Genomic DNA, 12214 nt, shown 5'->3' with positions numbered 1-12214 from the left:
CGTCTTTCTGGCTTTGGCGCAGCCATGCTGGGAAAGTGGACCACTGGAGCCCATACAGGTGAGTTTGAGACATGGACATGTTATCATGCATTAAAGCTTCTTAATTATGTAAGATAAATAATACTTGCCATGTCTGTCAGAAGCTTTACCACATCCAAATATATCAGCAGTTAAACAAGACACCACAGACTTCCAGGCAACGTGTTCACTTAATATTTCAGAAAGTCACATAATTCAAACACACGTATCCTTTAAGGTGAATCCACCCACCCTGAATGTTTTATTATTATTTGAGATGAGCAAAGTTTTCAAAAATTCTATGCAGTTGCTTAGGCCAAAATTTGCTGCAAAGCACATTAAATCAGGTCTACAGTACCCCTGCCTGCAGTTAAACTTTAGGGAGAATGTATCCTGATGTACATCACTGTGCAGTGCAGCAACATGCATAGCTAGTCTTTTTTTTTGTAGTAAAACAGTAACTGTGCATCTGAATGACAGGCAGGTCACATACCGTATATATGGCCTCTGCAGGAGTCCCAATGACTCTTTAGTGGAAAAAAATAAGGACATGAAAGCAGCGACAATAAAGTAGTGGAGAAAACAAAGGCTCTTTTAATTCATGTTATAGCAGTGCAAACACATGAGTTTGAATCCTTTTTGTTAGATGTTGAATAACTGTACGTCACTATTAGGCTTAGTTCACACTTCACTTATTTGTTCCGTTATTATCAGCCCAAATCAGGTGCAGGTCAAACCCACAGAACAGGTACAGATGTATTCATGATTAGTGATGAGATGCAGGGGTCATATTCGAATTTGCTATATTTAGCAAATATTTTGTAGAACATTCGCCGAATATTCGTTATATTCTACCATTTTTTTACTTGAAAAATCGACAAGGTAATGATCGCGTAATATGCAAATTTTTGTAATGCAAATTTTCGTAATGCTCATTTTTATCGCAAATTTTTCAATTGCCGAGCAAAAACATGATTCCTCCCTGCTTCTTTCTTGTGGGCTAATGAGTCATAGCACTATATCGAATATATTAGTTTTTTCAAATATTCATAATATTTTCAAACAAGAATACATAGTAATATAGTGAATATTTGGAAAAAAAAACTAATATAGAGCAATTTAGCGAATATAGTGGCTATATTTTTTTTCAATAGTTTACATTTTTTTCCAATCTGTACTTCAGATTTAAAAAAAAATTAAAACTATTAGACAAACAAGATGATAGCATTATATTAGCTAAATTGCTCTATATTAGTTTTTTCCAAATATTTGCTATATATTCTTGTTTTAGATTATTATGAATATTCGAAAAAACAAATATATTAGTTTTTTCGAATATTCGTAATATTTTAAAAGAAGAATATATAGCAATATAGTGAATATTTGAAAAAAACTGAATATAGAGCAATTTAGCTAATATAGTGCTATATTTTTTTTCCAATAGTTGAATTTTTTTTCCAATCTGAACTTCAGATGAGAAAAAAAATACAACTATTAGACAAAGAAGATTATAGCACTATCTTAGCTATTTTGCTCTATATTCGTTTTTTTGGGGAATATTTGCTATATTGCTATATTTTCTTGTTTTAGAATATTACAAATATTCAAAAAAACAAATATATTCGATATAGTGCTATATATTAGTTTTTTTTAATATTCATCATTTATCCCATTTAGGCCTAGTTCACACAAACGTTTTTTTTGTGAGTGTACGGGCAGTTTTTTTGTGTTCCGTATACGGTCCGTATATTGAACCATTCATTTCAATGGTTACGCAAAAAAACAGAATGTACTCCGTATGAATTCCGTTTCCGTATTTCCGTTTTTCCGTTCCGTTGAAAGATAGAACATGTCCTATTATTGCCCGCAAATCACGTTCCGTGGCTCCATTCAAGTCAATGGGTCTGCAAAAAAAATGGAACACATACGGAAATGCATCCGTATGTCTTCCGTTTCCGTTCCATTTTTTCTGAACCATCTATTGAAAATGTTATGCCCAGCCCAATTTTTTCTATGTAATTACTGTATACTGTACATGGCATACGGAAAAACGGAATGGAAAAACGGAAAAGAAATGGAAACACAACGGAACTCACAAAAGGAACAACGGAGCCGTGAAAAACTGACCGCAAAAATAAATAAAAGCCATACGTTCGTGTGAACTAGGCCTTAAAGTCATTATTCCTCCCTGCTTCTTGCTTGTGGGCCAATGAGTCATTGGCCCACAAGCAAGAAGCAGGGGGGAATCATGTTTTTACTCAGCAATTCAAAAATTTGCTATAAAAATTAGCATTACGAAAATTTGCAATAAAAAAATATTGAATATTCAAAATTACGAATATATATCACTATATTCTAAATATTCGTAAATTTTCGAAGTACCTATATTCGCAATAAAAATTTGCAATTCGAAGATTCGTGATCAACACTATTCATGATACCTAATCCGAGATTAGGCTTGGCTCCTGAATATGCCTCAAAATAAGTGATGGAAATAACTGACTAAATAACAGAAGCTTGAACTCTGCCTTACAAGTCAACGTTAGCATCAGGTCTAATTTATCGGCGTAGACTGAACCGTGCAGTGGCCCAAAATTCAAGAAGTGGACACATGACATGTCAGCATTTAAGGCCTATATTCACATCACTGTTTATTTTTCCATTATTCTGATCCGGAAGAAGAACAGCCCAAAAAGGGTGGTTCCTGTAGTTTTAGCATCCACCTTCATACTGTCAGCATTTGGTCAGCATTTGATCAGTATTAGTAAGGCAAAACAGGAGTGGGTCCAAAACAGAGATAACATGTGATGGAATTATTTCCTTGTCTTCTGTGTTTTGGACCCACTCCTGCGTTTGGCTTCCAAATCATAATAAAATCCTAATGCAAAATACTGACCATGTGAGAGATGCCTCCTGGACACTCAAACAATAGGACACGTTTTTTTTTTTTTTTTTTCTGTTTTTCTGACAGATCAGAAGAACGGAAAAGTAAACGGTGATGTCAGCATGGCCATAACAGACTGGTGAGGGTGGCAACAGCATGAAGAGTCACAATAGTGGCTCAGTAAGAGAGTGGGAAGGGTGGAAACAGCATGAAAAGTCACAATAGTGGCCCCGGAAGAGTGGTGAGGGTGGCAACAGCCTGAAGAGTCATAATAGTGGCCCCAGAACAGAGTGTGGAGGAGGGGCAACAGCAGTGGCAGTAACAACACAAGATGGTGGCAGATAACATTAGGGGCAGGTGGCAGTAGAGGCAGCAGGCGTGTGGTATCAGATAGGTGACAGCATCAGAATAGTGGCAGCAGCACGTGGCCAGAAGTAACAGGCCTTTTGTCACAATATTTTGGTGTGGCAGCACACTACAGTTATATCACTACTACCAGAATAATCTAGTCTGTTGTATCAAGCAGCGGTGTGATGCCACACTTCTGGCAAAGGAGGACATTGGTGTAGAAATCCCATGATTACAACATAGAGGCGACAAGTTGCTGGTGTGCCTGGGTCGGAACTACATTTAACCAGTGGGCTGCAAAGGACATATATTGTCCTTGACCATAGTTACAGCTCCCCATGTCAGCGCTGGCATGAACTGTACCAGACATTGACAGGCTTAGAGATGAGCAAATTTCTCAAAAATGTGATTCGGTTGGTTCACCAAATTTTCTAAAAAGATTTAATTTGATAAGAATTTATTTGAGGCAAATCTTGTTAAAAAAAACAGCTATTTCTTGGCTGCAGAGAGGCTGTATAGTGGGGTAGAACACTGTGCCTTGCATAAATATGCATAGGGAGTCTGCTGTGGTAGTGAAGCAATACTGTGAGTCAGTATGATACACAGATGACAGACGTCGCTCTTAGAATCACTGCACACTTCATGGGATCAAAACTGACCAAATAACTCAAGTGTGAACTCAGCCTTACAGGTCCATGTTAGCTCCAGGTATAAATAACCGTGCAGAGACCCGAGATCCTACTATAGCATGAAAAAGCACACTCCTTTTACACCATCATCAGCTGATTCGACATAGTGTCACAATACTAATGGAATACTACAAGTCCTGTACCCAGGAAACACTGGAGTCTTGAATAGGATGTTGCAAGACTAAAGGATGTAGCAGAGCCAAGCAGGCGGAGCCATTACCAGTAGCAACGGTGCAGGACTGAAGGATGTAGCAGAGCTAGGCAGGGGGAGCCGTTACCGGTAGCAATGGTGCAGGACTGAAGGAGGCAGCAGAGCCAGGCAGGCAGAGCCGTTACCGGTAGCAACGGTGCAGGACTGAAGGATGCAGCAGAGCCGAGGTCAGACGAGCAATGGGTCAGGGCAGGTGGCACAGGAACGTAGTCAAGCAATCTGGGTCGGCAACAGGAGGTAGCAGGATGTCACAAAGTAGCAGGGTAAACCGTAAGTAGGAGGAAAAAAACTGAGAGCTAGTTCCAAGCAAGAGGACTGCACAAGCTGAAGCTAAACACAATACTCAAGCAATTAGTAACAGGCTTGAGAGGTTTAAATGTGAAACAGGAAGTAAGATGGCACCCAGCTGAGACACAATCCACCATCTTAACTGAGGGAGAACTTTAGGTCAAGACAATCTGAACTAAACAGACATAGCAGGATGATTCCTGACATTACTCTTACCTCAACAGTGGCCTCCGGACGAGACCTGGCTTGGTCTCCCAGGATGTCTTTAAAGAAACTGTTTGATCAGTCGGGAGCATTAATATTATCCACCGGTTCCCAAGAATTCTCTACAGACCCATAACCCTGCCACTTAATGAGGTATTGTAGATGGTTCTGGAAAATTCTAGAGTCCAGGATTTTCTCTATAACAAATTGTTCTTGTCCCTCTATCTCCACAACGTCGGGAGGAGGACGGATACGTTCCGGAAAAGGATTGGGTATGGCAGGCTTAAGTAGGGACACATGAAAAACAGGATGAATCTTCATAGATCGTGGAAGCTTGAGCCGAACAGCTACTGGACTAATTATCCCGATAATCTTATAAGGCCTAATACATTTCTGTCCAAGTTTTCGTGAAGGAACCTTGAGTTTCAAATTCCTAGTGGAAAGCCATACTATATTGCCTATTTTAAACATTGGTGCTGGTCTACAAAATGTATCTGTTGCCTCCTTGTAATTTACTTGAGCCCTCTCTAATGCTCCTTTTAGTAGCTCTACATTTTGCTGTAATGCAGAGATCCTTTCCGCAACTGCTGGAATAGGTGAAACAGCGGGAAATTTGGGAAGAATATTTGAATGATACCCTAAATTTGCAAAGAAAGGAGTTTGCTTGGTGGAAGCATTTTGGGAGTTATTGTAAGAGAACTCAGCCACAGAAAGCAGATCGACCCAATCCTCTTGTAAGTGGCAGATATAGCATCGAAGATACTGTTCCAGAGTCTGATTTGTGCGTTCAGTTTGTCCATTAGATTGTGGGTGAAAGGTGGTTGATAGATTAATATCAATCTCAAGTGCTGTGCAAAAACTACACCAAAATTTTGATGTAAACTGCACCCCACAATCCGAGATCACTTCATCAGGGACTCCATGAAAATGAAACACATTCTGAACTACAAGGTCAGCAGTATCTTCAGCAGAGGGTAGGCCGATACATGGAATGAAATTTGCAGCCTTGGTGAGCCGGTCAACTACTACTAAAATTGTGTTTTTTCCTTTAGAGGTATGTAGATCTACGATAAAGTCCATGGAAAAAGAACCCCAGGGACGAGAGGGGACAGATAAAGGCTGTAATAAACCCATGGGTGAAGAACGTAGAGTCTTACATCTAGCACAAACGTCACATGACATGACATATTTCTTTACATCCTGTTGATAATTGGGCCACCAAAAGAAAAGGGATAGAAATTTCTGTGTCTTTTGCACTCCTTTGTAACCAGCAATCTTAGAATCATGGACTAATTTTATAATTTTCAGTCTTATTGTTTTGGGTATATATAGCTGCTGCCCATACCTTGTTCTTAAGCACCAAAGATGGTAAAGATTTTTGCATGTCTCACTCTCTCCAAAAGCTCAGGGATCAATGGTAAAGGATAACGATTTTTTATTGTAATTTTGTTAAGTTCTCGGTAGTCAATGCAAGGTCTTATAGAACCGTCCTTCTTCTTAACAAAGAATATGGGAGCCCGGTGAGGAAGATGGACGGATAAACCCCTTACCCCGATTTTCTTCCATGTAGTCCTTAAGGGCTTTAAGTGCAGGGCCAGCTAAAGGGTTGACATTTCCAAATGGTATAGGTGCATCAGGAAGTAATTCTATAGGACAATCGTAGGGTTGGTGTGGGGGGAGCTTGTTCGCATTTTGTTTATCACAAACGTCCTCAAATTCCTTATATGCAGAGGGTAACTCTACTGCCTTGTTATCTTAAGCCAAATTTTCTGAGCCTTGTTCAGACTGAGCTGTCGCAAGAACATCCTTGGCTGGGAAGCTTATTTCTTTGGTCTCCCAATTGATAACAGGGTTCTGTGCTTGCAACCAGTGTAGGCCAAGAATAACAGGGAAATGTGGGGAATAGATCAATAGAAACAATAGTATTTCATGGTCATAAGGTGTTATAATGATTTCAAGTGGTTCCATCTCTTGATCCACCAGCCCTGAGCTCAGTGGGGATCCATCTACGGTCTCCATTACCACAGGTGAGAGTTTTTTCTGAAGTTTAACCCCATGCCCTTGCGCAAAAGACTGGTCCATTAAATTTCCACTAGCCCCAGAGTCAACCATAGCAGAGGTGGATATCCACTTAGAGTTAATCAAGAATTTAATGGGAAGGAAGCAATGGGAGTCTATATTCTCTTTCTTAATATGGCCACAGATGAAATGGAATGGATGATTGCTTTCTTAGATAATTCTGTTTCCGAAGCAATTGATGCTCCATCTGAACAGTGAGGATTTGTAATGGCTGCCACCAACCTCCGCGGATGGCTAGGACAGTTGATAAGGAAGTGGTCAGACTTTCCACAGTAAAAACATAGACTTTCCCGAAGCCTATGCTCCCTTCAATCAACGTTTTCACGTCTTAGTATGAAATCTACTTGCATAGGCTCACTTCCTGATTCTCTATAAATCTTTCCTTGGGGTTCCTTGGAAGTGGAGACAGGAAAAGATGGAGACTGCTTAATATCATAATTCAAGGTAGCCCATTTCTCTTGTCGTTGTTCAGACAGTCGGGTATCGATTTGAATACAATGGTTAATAAAAGCATCCAAACCCAATGGGGCCTCTGCACGAGAAAGTTCATCTTTTAATGCGCTGCATAGTCCTTTCCTTAAAAAAAAAACATTTTCGCTGTGTCGTTCCAATCAATGTCTACAGCCCACCTCTTGAACTCCATTGCATACTCTGTGACAGAGTGTCTGCTCTGGCGCAATGCTAGTAATGCTGCTTCAGCTGTAGCACCTCGATTGGGATCATCAAACATTTGACTCATGGCATCGATAAAGTCCTGTAAGTGATTTAGCCGGGCATCTTGAGTCTGGCTTTATGTGTCAGCAACATAATAATACATAATACTTTAGATCTATCAGTAGGAAACTGAGTTGAATTAGCATAAAAATATAGCCTACATTGATTAACGAACCCCGGGAACTTGTTGCGGTCTCCGCCAAATCTAAATGGTGGTAACTTAGGGGTCATTGCAGGCACTATAGCTGGTGGTAAACTTGATTCTCCAAGTGGACTATCAGGTCAGATAATTTCTGCACTGTACCATGTAGCTCATGAATCGTTTGTCCATAAATTTGGATGTTGTGGGAAGTCTGTTCTTCAAAGGCGTCATATTTATCTTTTAAAGTCTGCATCTTGATGCGCATGTTAGCCATAACAGTTTGCAGTTGCTTAATGCGAACCTCTGAACTCCCAGTCCCGGCGGATTCCATTTTTTGGCTTTAGTATTCTGTCACGATACTAGTGGAATCCTGCTGGAATCCAATGGTGGCACAGGAACGTAGTCAAGCAATCTGGGTCGGCAACAGTAGGTAGCAGGATGTCGCAAGGTAGCAGGGTAAACCTTAAGTAGGAGGAACAAACCTTAAGTAGGAGGAACAAACAGGCTTGAGAGGTTTAAATGTGAAACAGGAAGTAAGATGGCACCCAGCTGAGACAGAATCCACCATCTTAACTGAGGGAGAACTTGAGGGCAAGACATTCTGAACTAAACAGACATAGCAGGATGATTCCTGACACATAGATTTCTGCAGAACTTGTTCTATTAAATGTTTATACAAGTAAAGCCCCCCTGACAGAGTGGAGAGGGTCCACAAAGAGAAACTGCTTTCCTATTCATACACTGTGCACTTGTCCAGGGTCGTCGTCCCACAATCAAACGAAGAAGAAGACCGACATTCGCTAGATGGGATGAAAATTTCTAGCGAGTGCCGGTCTCCTTCTACGTTTGAGAGTGGAAAGGGTGTCAGCAGTAAGCAGTAAGTTCTCTGATCTGTCAGAACAATATCCTCTAAAAAATGGATCCTATCTGTTAAGCATCCGCCTTCACTCGGTCAGCATTTGGTCAGTAATCCATCAGTAATGCTGAAGTCCCGTTCCCCCCCCCAAAAAAAGGAGTGGATCCAAAACAGAGATGAAACGTAAATTGAATATTTGCATGTCTTCTGTGTTTTGTACCCACTGCTTTTGGCTACCAAATCATTAGCTAATTCTGATGCAAAATACAGACCATGTCATACAGGCCTTACAGCTGCTACATAGACAGGATCTGTTGTGTGTCTGAAAGATCAGAAAAAGGGTCAAATAAATGATGATGCCATCCAGGCCAAAAAGGCAAAATAGTGGCCCAGTCATTGAGTAGTGTGGGAACAGCATAAGAAGTCAACAAAGTGGCCCAATGACAAAGTGGTAAGGTGGCAGCAGCATGAGGAGACCCAAGAGTGGCACACTGACATACCGTAGTAGAGAGGTGGCAGCAGCATGAGTAGACCACAGAGTGATGATGTGGCAGCAGCATGAGGAGACCACAGAGTGGCCCAGGGACAGAGTGGTTAGCTGGCAGCAGCATGAGTGACCCAGTGACAAAGTGGAGAGGTGGAAGCAGCATGAGGAGACCACAAAGCGGCCCAGTGGCATAGTGGTGAGGTGGAAAGCCATACAAGTGCTAGCTGAAGATAGTGGGTGGCAGTAGGAGCACCTGGCAGCAGGTGTGTGGCATCAGGCAGGTTGCAGCATCAGAATAATAGCCGAAGCAGGTAGCCAGAAGAAACAGGTCTCTTTTGACAACGTTTAGGTGTCAGATGCATTAGGCACTGGTGTGTCAAAATTCTGGCTAATCCCCGCCTGATTCATCTTGACAAAATTTAGTCTCTCCACATTTTGGGTGGTTCTCCTTGGGATAACTATGGCCCCCGCTGCACTAAACACCCGCTCTGATGCCACACTGCTGGATGGGCAGGAAAGCTTGTCCAGGGCAAACTGGCCAGTTGCGCCCACAAATCGAGTTTGGCTTCCTAGCAGTCCAGGGGATCTTCGATGTGGGGTGGAATGGTGCACTCCAAGTATGCCACAACCTGCTGGTTCAGGTTCTGCTCTATGTCTACCTGCTGCTGCTGGTGAGTAGTTTCTTCAGTAGGTATAAGTATACTTGAATTACTGCTGATGGAGCTGGTACTGCTCCTGTCTTCCCCCCCAGCAGCCATGGCAGTGGAACGGGAGCGCAGAGGGCCCTGCGTGCAGATTGGCGATGGCGTACATAGTATTTCAGTAGTCTCGATAGTAGTTCAGTTTGTCCTCCCTCTCAGCCGGTGCAAAAAGGACCCCTTTTTTTTTTGGACCAGTAGTGAGGTTCTAACATGGTGGAGAGCCAGTAGTAATCCCTCTGCCGAATGGTGACAATTTTCACAAGTGACTCAGAGGGACTCCCTGCCTCCATCTCCACTGCATACTGCCACGGTGTGTGTCTGGGTCATTTGCCTCGCCTTTATCATCAGGGTGCTCCTGCTCCTTCTGCTCCTCCTCTCCTGTCACCTGTGTAGAAAAACCACTCATTTCTCTACGCATTGCTTGTTCTTGAATATCCTCCTACTTCTCCTATAGTTCAGCCCCCACAGGGCTCATGCGGCCATGAGATGTAGTCACCACGTCTTCTGTCCCTTGGCCACCCAGATTTAGCAGCATCTGTTCCAGGACATGAATCAGTGGAATGACGACGCTCATGCCATAGTCCTGGCTATTGACAATTAAAGTGGCCTCCTCAAAGGACCCGAGCAAACAGCAGGTGTCACTCATGAGCTGCCACTGGCTAGCATCGAAGTTACACAGGGGAGTACCTCTGTCCGCCTGTATCATCAAGAAATTGTTTATGGCCTTTCTCTGCTCATATAAAAGGTCCAACATATGGAGGGTGGAATTTCAACAGGTAAAAACATTGCATATCATCCTATGTTGGGAGATGCCGTTCTGCCGCTGCAGCTCAAGGATGTCATGCAGATAGGGAGAAGATTTCAGGAACCGCTTTACAACCAGATTGAACATATGTGCCATAGCGGGCTCATGGCTCTGCCCTCCTTGACTCAGCGTCAACACTATGTTCTTCCCATTGGATAAGTTTGTGGTGGAACAGGCACTCTATCACCCGGAACTGTTAGTAGAAAGTTATTGTTTATTAATTGTCAATACATGATAAAAAGTATAAAAGCAGAGACATATATGGATCAAAAGCATGTATACATGTAACCGTATGTTAAATATCTATTTGTGTGCACACATTTGCTGTATCCAGACAGACCAAGCAATTTCTCTCACATAGGTTACCCTGCCCAGGAGCCTGCTGGGAGATACCGGACACCAATTAGACCCTATGTGATACTAATATTTGAGGTTTTTATAAGTAGGTTTTTATAAGAAGGTCATATACGGTTACATGTATACATACTTTTGATCCATATATGTCTCTACTTTTATACTTTTTTATCACATATTGACAATTAATAAACAATAACTTTCTACTAACAGTTCCGGGTGATAGAGTGCCTGTTCCACCACAAACGTATCCATTTTCAAACCCCTGTAAGGACTGTGGGGCAGTCCTGGTACATGAGCACCTAGATCCATAAGTCAAGTGGGGTGAGCCGCTATCTATCAATTACATGTTCTTCCCATTGTCAGTCACCATGGCTCTGATTTCGAGATGTCAATGAGAAAGCCAGGATTCTATTTCTTGATGAGGCATATAAGATTAGGCAGAGAGAGGCCAAACAAGTTATAAGAGCTTCTAAAGCACAGGCAGAAGAGAAATTAGCTCAGTCAGGGAAAAAAGGCGAAAAGACATTCTTCAGATACATAAATGAAAAAAGGAAACTAAAACAAGGAATTACCAAATTAAAAACAAAAGAAGGAAGGTATATGGAAGAAATTTACAAAGGAAAATGAAGGAGAAGGACCTCATTTAGGAAAGAAGACTAATTAACCTTTTGATGCATGTGTCTTTACAGAGGAAGAGGTTCTAAGTCAACTGTCTAAAAGTAATACAAATAAGTCACAGGGGCCTGATGGGATACACCCAAAGCTATTAAAAGAGCTCAGAGGTGAACTAGCAAAACTATTAACAGATTTATTTTACCAATCACTGGCAACAGGAGTCGTCCCAGAAGATTGGAAATTAGCAAATGTTGTGCCCATTCACAAGAAAGGTAGTAGGGAGGAATCGGGCAACTATAGGCCACTAAGCCTGACATCAATAGTGCGGAAATTAATGGAAACCATACTTAAGGAGTGGATTGTGGAACATCTAAAATCCCATGGGAGATCATGTCAAACTAATCTTATTGATTTTTTTGATTGGGTGACTAAAATAATAGACGGAGGAGGTGCAGTAGACATCGCTTATCTAGACTTTAGTAAGGCTTTTGATACTGTCCCACATAGAAGGCTTATCAATAAAGTGCAGCCTTTGGGCTTGGACTCCCATATTGTTGAATGGATTAGGCAGTGGCTGAGGGACAGGCAACAGAGGGTTGTAGTCAATGGAGTATATTCAGTCCAAGGTCTTGTTACCAGTGGGGTATCTCAGGGATCTGTTCTGGGACCCATATTGTTTAATATCTTAATATCAGCGAAATTGCAGAAGGCCTCAATGGTAAGGTGTGTCTTTTTGCTGATGACACAAAGATTTGTGACAGGGTTGATGTTCCTGGAGGGATACACCAAATGGAAAATGACCTCAGGAAAACTAGA

Source organism: Bufo gargarizans, chromosome 2 (genome assembly GCF_014858855.1).
Source record: "Bufo gargarizans isolate SCDJY-AF-19 chromosome 2, ASM1485885v1, whole genome shotgun sequence".
Classification (NCBI taxonomy): domain Eukaryota; kingdom Metazoa; phylum Chordata; class Amphibia; order Anura; family Bufonidae; genus Bufo; species Bufo gargarizans.
This window is presented reverse-complemented; position numbering follows the sequence as displayed.